Here is a 13,805-nt window from a genome sequence, read left to right on the forward strand (position 1 = left end):
AGTACGATCAGTGCAATGGGGACACGGAAACTTGTTGTGTCCCAGTGTTTTGCAGTTGGACGACAAGAGTTTTACACAGTAGCAAAGAGCGAGGCACTGAGTTGGCATGAACAATGGAGAGCACAATGGGGCTCGAGATGTGCTTGTTACCTCAGGTGCTGTGTGATTGTGGACAAGGAGTGAAATGGACCAATTTGTGACCGCCCTTTCAATTTAAGACGATCAAAACAGACGGAATTTGCATTCGTAATACCAGAGCATCGAAACTACTTGGAACTCTTGTGTATATGAACGTGTCCGCGCCTTTGTATTCTGGTACCTTCGCCGCTACAAACCAACCAACCATCGTGTCCGTGCACATCAGAGTCGCAAAGAATGGAGAATAGCCAGGCTTGGTCGTGTGTGTAGCTGTAGCTCAGTTGGCAGATCGTTCGCTTAGCGTGTGAACGGTCTCGGGTTCAAGCCCCGGCTCCTCCATGTTTTGTGGTCAGTGCATGGTAAGTGTTGGTCGCGGCGAACATAAACGCACGCAAGAAGTTGCAAAACCAGCGTCACAGACTGATATGATGTATACTGTCATAAGGAGAGCAAGATGTAAGTGTGGGGACCGGCTGTTATCGTGGTGTTATCGAGTGCAGATCTCTCTTAGGTATCACGGCTTAACGTCATTGAAGTCTAGAGGTGGAAAACACGTTCGTCTTACTCAGAGCGGTGTCTGAACTCTATTTTCGACGTTATGCGTGCCACTTTCATTGTGGCCAACTACGATTCGATACAGAATGCACGAAACCTGAAAGACACCCTCACTGATACATAGAGAGTAGTGTTTGTCTGCGGAATAATGGGAGTGCAAGGGTCTGTGACGTTGATATGACTGTATGTAGCACTACTAGTTATCGGGGGGGTGGGCGTAGCTCAGATGGTAGAGCGCTCGTTTAGTGTGCGAGAGGTACTGGGATCGATACCCAGCGCCTCCAGAATTTTTAACACACCTACATGCGCACCTTGCCATGCAAGTGGAATAATTCCCAACCGGCAGAGGTGTGTAGGCAGATACAAGCGAACGATTAGCATCCACAATTGCGCCGATTTCACGTAAATCCCACTGCACGTTCCCATTCTTTGCGTGCAGTCGGCTGCTACTGGTGTTGCTGGTTGTGACTGCTGATAACAGATGCCGTAGCAATCAATTCATGGAGTGAGTTGTATGTTTTGCGATAGTCTGTCTCTGACAAGGAAGCACAGGTGATATAGGTGCGAACACAGGAAGCTTGCAGCCCCTCGCTGCCTGCAGACACAGAGCAGCCACACTAGAAGAGCGGCCTAAGCCGTAGGCGAAATGTGCTCATTCGCTTTGGCGCGACGTCGAACTATAAATAAGGCTGTCACCAGCGTGAGCGTTGCGTGAGCGTCGTGTAAAGTCGGAAAAGTCATCTGCATGGGTGATTGCCAAGTTTGGGGAGCGTTTCGTAGTACGATCAGTGCAATGGGGACACGGAAACTTGTTGTGTCCCAGTGTTTTGCAGTTGGACGACAAGAGTTTTACACAGTAGCAAAGAGCGAGGCACTGAGTTGGCATGAACAATGGAGAGCACAATGGGGCTCGAGATGTGCTTGTTACCTCAGGTGCTGTGTGATTGTCGACAAGGAGTGAAATGGACCAATTTGTGACCGCCCTTTCAATTTAAGACGTTCAAAACAGACGGAATTTGCATTCGTAATACCAGAGCATCGAAACTACTTGGAACTCTTGTGTATATGAACGTGTCCGCGCCTTTGTATTCTGGTACCTTCGCCGCTACAAACCAACCAACCATCGTGTCCGTGCACATAAGAGTCGCAAAGAATGGAGAATAGCCAGGCTTGGTCGTGTGTGTAGCTGTAGCTCAGTTGGCAGTTCGTTCGCTTAGCGTGTGAACGGTCTCGGGTTCAAGCCCCGGCTCCTCCATGTTTTGTGGTCAGTGCATGGTAAGTGTTGGTCGCGGCGAACATAAACGCACGCAAGAAGTTGCAAAACCAGCGTCACAGACTGATATGATGTATACTGTCATAAGGAGAGCAAGATGTAAGTGTGGGGACCGGCTGTTATCGTGGTGTTATCGAGTGCAGATCTCTCTTAGGTATCACGGCTTAACGTCATTGAAGTCTAGAGGTGGACAACACGTTCGTCTTACTCAGAGCGGTGTCTGAACTCTATTTTCGACGTTATGTGTGCCACTTTCATTGTGGCCAACTACGATTCGATACAGAATGCACGAAACCTGAAAGACACCCTCACTGATACATAGAGAGTAGTGTTTGTCTGCGGAATAATGGGAGTGCAAGGGTCTCTGACGTTGATATGACTGTATGTAGCACTACTAGTTATCGGGGGGGTGGGCGTAGCTCAGATGGTAGAGCGCTCGTTTAGTGTGCGAGAGGTACTGGGATCGATACCCAGCGCCTCCAGAATTTTTAACATGGTAGAGCGCTCGTTTAGTGTGCGAGAGGTACTGGGATCGATACCCAGCGGCTCCAGAATTTTTAACACACCTACATGCGCACCTTGCTATGCAAGTGGAATAATTCCCAACCGGCAGAGGTGTGTAGGCAGATACAAGCGAACGATTAGCATCCACAATTGCGCCGATTTCACGTAAATCCCACTGCACGTTCCCATTCTTTGCGTGCAGTCGGCTGCTACTGGTGTTGCTGGTTGTGACTGCTGATAACAGATGCCGTAGCAATCAATTCATGGAGTGAGTTGTATGTTTTGCGATAGTCTGTCTCTGACAAGGAAGCACAGGTGATATAGGTGCGAACACAGGAAGCTTGCAGCCCCTCGCTGCCTGCAGACACAGAGCAGCCACACTAGAAGAGCGGCCTAAGCCGTAGGCGAAATGTGCTCATTCGCTTTGGCGCGACGTCGAACTATAAATAAGGCTGTCACCAGCGTGAGCGTCGTGTAAAGTCGGAAAAGTCATCTGCATGGGTGATTGCCAAGTTTGGGGAGCGTTTCGTAGTACGATCAGTGCAATGAGGACACGGAAACTTGTTGTGTCCCAGTGTTTTGCAGTTGGACGACAAGAGTTTTACACAGTAGCAAAGAGCGAGGCACTGAGTTGGCATGAACAATGGAGAGCACAATGGGGCTCGAGATGTGCTTGTTACCTCAGGTGCTGTGTGATTGTCGACAAGGAGTGAAATGGACCAATTTGTGACCGCCCTTTCAATTTAAGACGTTCAAAACAGACGGAATTTGCATTCGTAATACCAGAGCATCGAAACTACTTGGAACTCTTGTGTATATGAACGTGTCCGCGCCTTTGTATTCTGGTACCTTCGCCGCTACAAACCAACCAACCATCGTGTCCGTGCACATCAGAGTCGCATAGAATGGAGAATAGCCAGGCTTGCTCGTGTGTGTAGCTGTAGCTCAGTTGGCAGATCGTTCGCTTAGCGTGTGAACGGTCTCGGGTTCAAGCCCCGGCTCCTCCATGTTTAGTGGTCAGTGCATGGTAAGTGTTGGTCGCGGCGAACATAAACGCACGCAAGAAGTTGCAAAACCAGCGTCACAGACTGATATGATGTATACTGTCATAAGGAGAGCAAGATGTAAGTGTGGGGACGTGTTGTTATCGAGTGCAGATCTCTCTTAGGTATCACGGCTTAACGTCATTGAAGTCTAGAGGTGGACAACACGTTCGTCTTACTCAGAGCGGTGTCTGAACTCTATTTTCGACGTTATGCGTGCCACTTTCATTGTGGCCAACTACGATTCGATACAGAATGCACGAAACCTGAAAGACACCCTCACTGATACATAGAGAGTAGTGTTTGTCTGCGGAATAATGGGAGTGCAAGGGTCTGTGACGTTGATATGACTGTATGTAGCACTACTAGTTATCGGGGGGGTGGGCGTAGCTCAGAAGGTAGAGCGCTCGTTTAGTGTGCGAGAGGTACTGGGATCGATACCCAGCGCCTCCAGAATTTTTAACACACCTACATGCGCACCTTGCCATGCAAGTGGAATAATTCCCAACCGGCAGAGGTGTGTAGGCAGATACAAGCGAACGATTAGCATCCACAATTGCGCCGATTTCTCGTAAATCCCACTGCACGTTCCCATTCTTTGCGTGCAGTCGGCTGCTACTGGAGTTGCTGGTTGTGACTGCTGATAACAGATGCCGTAGCAATCAATTCATGGAGTGAGTTGTATGTTTTGCGATAGTCTGTCTCTGACAAGGAAGCACAGGTGATATAGGTGCGAACACAGGAAGCTTGCAGCCCCTTGCTGCCTGCAGACACAGAGCAGCCACACTAGAAGAGCGGCCTAAGCCGTAGGCGAAATGTGCTCATTCGCTTTGGCGCGACGTCGAACTATAAATAAGGCTGTCACTAGCGTGAGCGTTCCGTGAGCGTCGTGTAAAGTCGGAAAAGTCATCTGCATGGGTGATTGCCAAGTTTGGGGAGCGTTTCGTAGTACGATCAGTGCAATGGGGACACGGAAACTTGTTGTGTCCCAGTGTTTTGCAGTTGGACGACAAGAGTTTTACACAGTAGCAAAGAGCGAGGCACTGAGTTTTCATGAACAATGGAGAGCACAATGGGGCTCGAGATGTGCTTGTTACCTCAGGTGCTGTGTGATTGTCGACAAGGAGTGAAATGGACCAATTTGTGACCGCCCTTTCAATTTAAGACGTTCAAAACAGACGGAATTTGCATTCGTAATACCAGAGCATCGAAACTACTTGGAACTCTTGTGTATATGAACGTGTCCGCGCCTTTGTATTCTGGTACCTTCGCCGCTACAAACCAACCAACCATCGTGTCCGTGCACATCAGAGTCGCAAAGAATGGAGAATAGCCAGGCTTGGTCGTGTGTGTAGCTGTAGCTCAGTTGACAGATCGTTCGCTTAGCGTGTGAACGGTCTCGGGTTCAAGCCCCGGCTCCTCCATGTTTTGTGGTCAGTACATGGTAAGTGTTGGTCGCGGCGAACATAAACGCACGCAAGAAGTTGCAAAACCAGCGTCACAGACTGATATGATGTATACTGTCATAAGGAGAGCAAGATGTAAGTGTGGGGACCGGCTGTTATCGTGGTGTCATCGAGTGCAGATCTGTCTTAGGTATCACGGCTTAACGTCATTGAAGTCTAGAGAGTGGACAACACGTTCGTCTTACTCAGAGCGGTATCTGAACTCTATTTTCGACGTTATGCGTGCCACTTTCATTGTGGCCAACTACGATTCGATACAGAATGCACGAAACCTGAAAGACACCCTCACTGATACATAGAGAGTAGGGTTTGTCTGCGGAATAATGGGAGTGCAAGGGTCTGTGACGTTGATATGACTGTATGTAGCACTACTACTTAACGGGGGGGGGTGGGCGTAGCTCAGATGGTAGATCGTTCGCTTAGCGTGCGGGAGGTACTGGGATCGATACCCAGCGCCTCCAGAATTTTTAACACACCTACATGCGCACCTTGCCATGCAAGTGGAATAATTCCCAACCAGCAGAGGTGTGTAGGCAGATACGAGCGAACGATTAACATCCACAATTGGCGAGCGTGCTTTTATTCGTGCGCAGGAAGCACCCTCCTCCCACACCTACACTTAATTTAGAAACAGTACAAATGTTCCCATAAGATTCTCAGGCCTACGTCGGAAAGATCTGCCTTGCGCCGATTTCACGTAAATCCCACTGCACGTTCCCATTCTTTGCGTGCAGTCGGCTGCTACTGGTGTTGCTGGTTGTGACTGCTGATAACAGATGCCGTAGCAATCAATTCATGGAGTGAGTTGTATGTTTTGCGATAGTCTGTCTCTGACAAGGAAGCACAGGTGATATAGGTGCGAACACAGGAAGCTTGCAGCCCCTCGCTGCCTGCAGACACAGAGCAGCCACACTAGGAGAGCGGCCTAAGCCGTAGGCGAAATGTGCTCATTCGCTTTGGCGCGACGTCGAACTATAAATAAGGCTGTCACTAGCGTGAGCGTTGCGTGAGCGTCGTGTAAAGTCGGAAAAGTCATCTGCATGGGTGATTGCCAAGTTTGGGGAGCGTTTCGTAGTACGATCAGTGCAATGGAGACGCGGAAACTTGTTGTGTCCCAGTGTTTTGCAGTTGGATGACAAGAGTTTTACACAGTAGCAAAGAGCGAGGCACTGAGTTGGCATGAACAATGGAGAGCACAATGGGGCTCGAGATGTGCTTGTTACCTCAGGTGCTGTGTGATTGTCGACAAGGAGTGAAATGGACCAATTTGTGACCGCCCTTTCAATTTAAGACGTTCAAAACAGTCGGAATTTGCATTCGTAATACCAGAGCATCGAAACTACTTGGAACTCTTGTGTATATGAACGTGTCCGCGCCTTTGTATTCTGGTACCTTCGCCGCTACAAACCAACCAACCATCGTGTCCGTGCACATCAGAGTCGCAAAGAATGGAGAATAGCCAGGCTTGGTCGTGTGTGTAGTTGTAGCTCAGTTGACAGATCGTTCGCTTAGCGTGTGAACGGTCTCGGGTTCAAGCCCCGGCTCCTCCATGTTTTGTGGTCAGTACATGGTAAGTGTTGGTCGCGGCGAACATAAACGCACGCAAGAAGTTGCAAAACCAGCGTCACAGACTGATATGATGTATACTGTCATAAGGAGAGCAAGATGTAAGTGTAGGTACCGGCTGTTATCGTGGTGTCATCGAGTGCAGATCTGTCTTAGGTATCACGGCTTAACGTCATTGAAGTCTAGAGAGTGGACAACACGTTCGTCTTACTCAGAGCGGTATCTGAACTCTATTTTCGACGTTATGCGTGCCACTTTCATTGTGGCCAACTACGATTCGATACAGAATGCACGAAACCTGAAAGACACCCTCACTGATACATAGAGAGTAGGGTTTGTCTGCGGAATAATGGGAGTGCAAGGGTCTGTGACGTTGATATGACTGTATGTAGCACTACTAGTTAACGGGGGGGTGGGCGTAGCTCAGATGGTAGAGCGCTCGCTTAGCGTGCGGGAGGTACTGGGATCGATACCCAGCGCCTCCAGAATTTTTAACACACCTACATGCGCACCTTGCCATGCAAGTGGAATAATTCCCAACCAGCAGAGGTGTGTAGGCAGATACGAGCGAACGATTAACATCCACAATTGGCGAGCGAGGTTTTATTCGTGCGCAGGAAGCACCCTCCTCCCACACCTACACTTAATTTAGAAACAGTACAAATGTTCCCATAAGATTCTCAGGCCTACGTCGGAAAGATCTGCCATGCGCCGATTTCACGTAAATCCCACTGCACGTTCCCATTCTTTGCGTGCAGTCGGCTGCTACTGGTGTTGCTGGTTGTGACTGCTGATAACAGATGCCGTAGCAATCAATTCATGGAGTGAGTTGTATGTTTTGCGATAGTCTGTCTCTGACAAGGAAGCACAGGTGATATAGGTGCGAACACAGGAAGCTTGCAGCCCCTCGCTGCCTGCAGACACAGAGCAGCCACACTAGGAGAGCGGCCTAAGCCGTAGGCGAAATGTGCTCATTCGCTTTGGCGCGACGTCGAACTATAAATAAGGCTGTCACTAGCGTGAGCGTCGTGTAAAGTCGGAAAAGTCATCTGCATGGGTGATTGCCAAGTTTGGGGAGCGTTTCGTAGTACGATCAGTGCAATGGAGACGCGGAAACTTGTTGTGTCCCAGTGTTTTGCAGTTGGATGACAAGAGTTTTACACAGTAGCAAAGAGCGAGGCACTGAGTTGGCATGAACAATGGAGAGCACAATGGGGCTCGAGATGTGCTTGTTACCTCAGGTGCTGTGTGATTGTCGACAAGGAGTGAAATGGACCAATTTGTGACCGCCCTTTCAATTTAAGACGTTCAAAACAGACGGAATTTGCATTCGTAATACCAGAGCATCGAAACTACTTGGAACTCTTGTGTATATGAACGTGTCCGCGCCTTTGTATTCTGGTACCTTCGCCGCTACAAACCAACCAACCATCGTGTCCGTGCACATCAGAGTCGCAAAGAATGGAGAATAGCCAGGCTTGGTCGTGTGTGTAGCTATAGCTCAGTTGACAGATCGTTCGCTTAGCGTGTGAACGGTCTCGGGTTCAAGCCCCGGCTCCTCCATGTTTTGTGGTCAGTACATGGTAAGTGTTGGTCGCGGCGAACATAAACGCACGCAAGAAGTTGCAAAACCAGCGTCACAGACTGATATGATGTATACTGTCATAAGGAGAGCAAGATGTAAGTGTGGGGACCGGCTGTTATCGTGGTGTCATCGAGTGCAGATCTGTCTTAGGTATCACGGCTTAACGTCATTGAAGTCTAGAGAGTGGACAACACGTTCGTCTTACTCAGAGCGGTGTCTGAACTCTATTTTCGACGTTATGCGTGCCACTTTCATTGTGGCCAACTACGATTCGATACAGAATGCACGAAACCTGAAAGTCACCCTCACTGATACATAGAGAGTAGGGTTTGTCTGCGGAATAATGGGAGTGCAAGGGTCTGTGACGTTGATATGACTGTATGTAGCACTACTAGTTAACGGGGGGGTGGGCGTAGCTCAGATGGTAGAGCGCTCGCTTAGCGTGCGGGAGGTACTGGGATCGATACCCAGCGCCTCCAGAATTTTTAACACACCTACATGCGCACCTTGCCATGCAAGTGGAATAATTCCCAACCAGCAGAGGTGTGTAGGCAGATACGAGCGAACGATTAACATCCACAATTGGCGAGCGAGGTTTTATTCGTGCGCAGGAAGCACCCTCCTCCCACACCTACACTTAATTTAGAAACAGTACAAATGTTCCCATAAGATTCTCAGGCCTACGTCGGAAAGATCTGCCTTGCGCCGATTTCACGTAAATCCCACTGCACGTTCCCATTCTTTGCGTGCAGTCGGCTGCTACTGGTGTTGCTGGTTGTGACTGCTGATAACAGATGCCGTAGCAATCAATTCATGGAGTGAGTTGTATGTTTTGCGATAGTCTGTCTCTGACAAGGAAGCACAGGTGATATAGGTGCGAACACAGGAAGCTTGCAGCCCCTCGCTGCCTGCAGACACAGAGCAGCCACACTAGGAGAGCGGCCTAAGCCGTAGGCGAAATGTGCTCATTCGCTTTGGCGCGACGTCGAACTATAAATAAGGCTGTCACTAGCGTGAGCGTCGTGTAAAGTCGGAAAAGTCATCTGCATGGGTGATTGCCAAGTTTGGGGAGCGTTTCGTAGTACGATCAGTGCAATGGAGACGCGGAAACTTGTTGTGTCCCAGTGTTTTGCAGTTGGATGACAAGAGTTTTACACAGTAGCAAAGAGCGATGCACTGAGTTGGCATGAACAATGGAGAGCACAATGGGGCTCGAGATGTGCTTGTTACCTCAGGTGCTGTGTGATTGTCGACAAGGAGTGAAATGGACCAATTTGTGACCGCCCTTTCAATTTAAGACGTTCAAAACAGACGGAATTTGCATTCGTAATACCAGAGCATCGAAACTACTTGGAACTCTTGTGTATATGAACGTGTCCGCGCCTTTGTATTCTGGTACCTTCGCCGCTACAAACCAACCAACCATCGTGTCCGTGCACATCAGAGTCGCAAAGAATGGAGAATAGCCAGGTTTGGTCGTGTGTGTAGCTGTAGCTCAGTTGACAGATCGTTCGCTTAGCGTGTGAACGGTCTCGGGTTCAAGCCCCGGCTCCTCCATGTTTTGTGGTCAGTACATGGTAAGTGTTGGTCGCGGCGAACATAAACGCACGCAAGAAGTTGCAAAACCAGCGTCACAGACTGATATGATGTATACTGTCATAAGGAGAGCAAGATGTAAGTGTGGGGACCGGCTGTTATCGTGGTGTCATCGAGTGCAGATCTGTCTTAGGTATCACGGCTTAACGTCATTGAAGTCTAGAGAGTGGACAACACGTTCGTCTTACTCAGAGCGGTATCTGAACTCTATTTTCGACGTTATGCGTGCCACTTTCATTGTGGCCAACTACGATTCGATACAGAATGCACGAAACCTGAAAGACACCCTCACTGATACATAGAGAGTAGGGTTTGTCTGCGGAATAATGGGAGTGCAAGGGTCTGTGACGTTGATATGACTGTATGTAGCACTACTAGTTAACGGGGGGGTGGGCGTAGCTCAGATGGTAGAGCGCTCGCTTAGCGTGCGGGAGGTACTGGGATCGATACCCAGCGCCTCCAGAATTTTTAACACACCTACATGCGCACCTTGCCATGCAAGTGGAATAATTCCCAACCAGCAGAGGTGTGTAGGCAGATACGAGCGAACGATTAACATCCACAATTGGCGAGCGAGGTTTTATTCGTGCGCAGGAAGCACCCTCCTCCCACACCTACACTTAATTTAGAAACAGTACAAATGTTCCCATAAGATTCTCAGGCCTACGTCGGAAAGATCTGCCTTGCGCCGATTTCACGTAAATCCCACTGCACGTTCCCATTCTTTGCGTGCAGTCGGCTGCTACTGGTGTTGCTGGTTGTGACTGCTGATAACAGATGCCGTAGCAATCAATTCATGGAGTGAGTTGTATGTTTTGCGATAGTCTGTCTCTGACAAGGAAGCACAGGTGATATAGGTGCGAACACAGGAAGCTTGCAGCCCCTCGCTGCCTGCAGACACAGAGCAGCCACACTAGGAGAGCGGCCTAAGCCGTAGGCGAAATGTGCTCATTCGCTTTGGCGCGACGTCGAACTATAAATAAGGCTGTCACTAGCGTGAGCGTCGTGTAAAGTCGGAAAAGTCATCTGCATGGGTGATTGCCAAGTTTGGGGAGCGTTTCGTAGTACGATCAGTGCAATGGAGACGCGGAAACTTGTTGTGTCCCAGTGTTTTGCAGTTGGATGACAAGAGTTTTACACAGTAGCAAAGAGCGATGCACTGAGTTGGCATGAACAATGGAGAGCACAATGGGGCTCGAGATGTGCTTGTTACCTCAGGTGCTGTGTGATTGTCGACAAGGAGTGAAATGGACCAATTTGTGACCGCCCTTTCAATTTAAGACGTTCAAAACAGACGGAATTTGCATTCGTAATACCAGAGCATCGAAACTACTTGGAACTCTTGTGTATATGAACGTGTCCGCGCCTTTGTATTCTGGTACCTTCGCCGCTACAAACCAACCAACCATCGTGTCCGTGCACATCAGAGTCGCAAAGAATGGAGAATAGCCAGGCTTGGTCGTGTGTGTAGCTGTAGCTCAGTTGACAGATCGTTCGCTTAGCGTGTGAACGGTCTCGGGTTCAAGCCCCGGCTCCTCCATGTTTTGTGGTCAGTACATGGTAAGTGTTGGTCGCGGCGAACATAAACGCACGCAAGAAGTTGCAAAACCAGCGTCACAGACTGATATGATGTATACTGTCATAAGGAGAGCAAGATGTAAGTGTGGGGACCGACTGTTATCGTGGTGTCATCGAGTGCAGATCTGTCTTAGGTATCACGGCTTAACGTCATTGAAGTCTAGAGAGTGGACAACACGTTCGTCTTACTCAGAGCGGTGTCTGAACTCTATTTTCGACGTTATGCGTGCCACTTTCATTGTGGCCAACTACGATTCGATACAGAATGCACGAAACCTGAAAGACACCCTCACTGATACATAGAGAGTAGGGTTTGTCTGCGGAATAATGGGAGTGCAAGGGTCTGTGACGTTGATATGACTGTATGTAGCACTACTAGTTAACGGGGGGGTGGGCGTAGCTCAGATGGTAGAGCGCTCGCTTAGCGTGCGAGAGGTACTGGGATCGATACCCAGCGCCTCCAGAATTTTTAACACACCTACATGCGCACCTTGCCATGCAAGTGGAATAATTCCCAACCAGCAGAGGTGTGTAGGCAGATACGAGCGAACGATTAACATCCACAATTGGCGAGCGTGCTTTTATTCGTGCGCAGGAAGCACCCTCCTCCCACACCTACACTTAATTTAGAAACAGTACAAATGTTCCCATAAGATTCTCAGGCCTACGTCGGAAAGATCTGCCTTGCGCCGATTTCACGTAAATCCCACTGCACGTTCCCATTCTTTGCGTGCAGTCGGCTGCTACTGGTGTTGCTGGTTGTGACTGCTGATAACAGATGCCGTAGCAATCAATTCATGGAGTGAGTTGTATGTTTTGCGATAGTCTGTCTCTGACAAGGAAGCACAGGTGATATAGGTGCGAACACAGGAAGCTTGCAGCCCCTCGCTGCCTGCAGACACAGAGCAGCCACACTAGGAGAGCGGCCTAAGCCGTAGGCGAAATGTGCTCATTCGCTTTGGCGCGACGTCGAACTATAAATAAGGCTGTCACTAGCGTGAGCGTCGTGTAAAGTCGGAAAAGTCATCTGCATGGGTGATTGCCAAGTTTGGGGAGCGTTTCGTAGTACGATCAGTGCAATGGAGACGCGGAAACTTGTTGTGTCCCAGTGTTTTGCAGTTGGATGACAAGAGTTTTACACAGTAGCAAAGAGCGAGGCACTGAGTTGGCATGAACAATGGAGAGCACAATGGGGCTCGAGATGTGCTTGTTACCTCAGGTGCTGTGTGATTGTCGACAAGGAGTGAAATGGACCAATTTGTGACCGCCCTTTCAATTTAAGACGTTCAAAACAGACGGAATTTGCATTCGTAATACCAGAGCATTGAAACTACTTGGAACTCTTGTGTATATGAACGTGTCCGCGCCTTTGTATTCTGGTACCTTCGCCGCTACAAACCAACCAACCATCGTGTCCGTGCACATCAGAGTCGCAAAGAATGGAGAATAGCCAGGCTTGGTCGTGTGTGTAGCTGTAGCTCAGTTGACAGATCGTTCGCTTAGCGTGTGAACGGTCTCGGGTTCAAGCCCCGGCTCCTCCATGTTTTGTGGTCAGTACATGGTAAGTGTTGGTCGCGGCGAACATAAACGCACGCAAGAAGTTGCAAAACCAGCGTCACAGACTGATATGATGTATACTGTCATAAGGAGAGCAAGATGTAAGTGTGGGGACCGGCTGTTATCGTGGTGTCATCGAGTGCAGATCTGTCTTAGGTATCACGGCTTAACGTCATTGAAGTCTAGAGAGTGGACAACACGTTCGTCTTACTCAGAGCGGTATCTGAACTCTATTTTCGACGTTATGCGTGCCACTTTCATTGTGGCCAACTACGATTCGATACAGAATGCACGAAACCTGAAAGACACCCTCACTGATACATAGAGAGTAGGGTTTGTCTGCGGAATAATGGGAGTGCAAGGGTCTGTGACGTTGATATGACTGTATGTAGCACTACTAGTTAACGGGGGGGTGGGCGTAGCTCAGATGGTAGAGCGCTCGCTTAGCGTGCGGGAGGTACTGGGATCGATACCCAGCGCCTCCAGAATTTTTAACACACCTACATGCGCACCTTGCCATGCAAGTGGAATAATTCCCAACCAGCAGAGGTGTGTAGGCAGATACGAGCGAACGATTAACATCCACAATTGGCGAGCGAGGTTTTATTCGTGCGCAGGAAGCACCCTCCTCCCACACCTACACTTAATTTAGAAACAGTACAAATGTTCCCATAAGATTCTCAGGCCTACGTCGGAAAGATCTGATTTGCGCCGATTTCACGTAAATCCCACTGCACGTTCCCATTCTTTGCGTGCAGTCGGCTGCTACTGGTGTTGCTGGTTGTGACTGCTGATAACAGATGCCGTAGCAATCAATTCATGGAGTGAGTTGTATGTTTTGCGATAGTCTGTCTCTGACAAGGAAGCACAGGTGATATAGGTGCGAACACAGGAAGCTTGCAGCCCCTCGCTGCCTGCAGACACAGAGCAGCCACACTAGGAGA

The 13,805-nt window shown here is 49.2% G+C and overlaps 1 non-coding gene across 1 annotated transcript; it reads left to right on the forward strand.

The window, feature by feature from the left end:
• Window positions 1–11,693: 11,693 nt before the first annotated feature.
• On the forward strand, window positions 11,694–11,767 carry Trnaa-agc (transfer RNA alanine (anticodon AGC)). Its single transcript has one exon. It is a non-coding gene; the product is annotated as a tRNA-Ala (tRNA).
• Window positions 11,768–13,805: the final 2,038 nt, after the last annotated feature.

The sequence above is a fragment of the Schistocerca gregaria genome, unplaced genomic scaffold (assembly GCF_023897955.1).
Source record: "Schistocerca gregaria isolate iqSchGreg1 unplaced genomic scaffold, iqSchGreg1.2 ptg000451l, whole genome shotgun sequence".
NCBI lineage: Eukaryota > Metazoa > Arthropoda > Insecta > Orthoptera > Acrididae > Schistocerca > Schistocerca gregaria.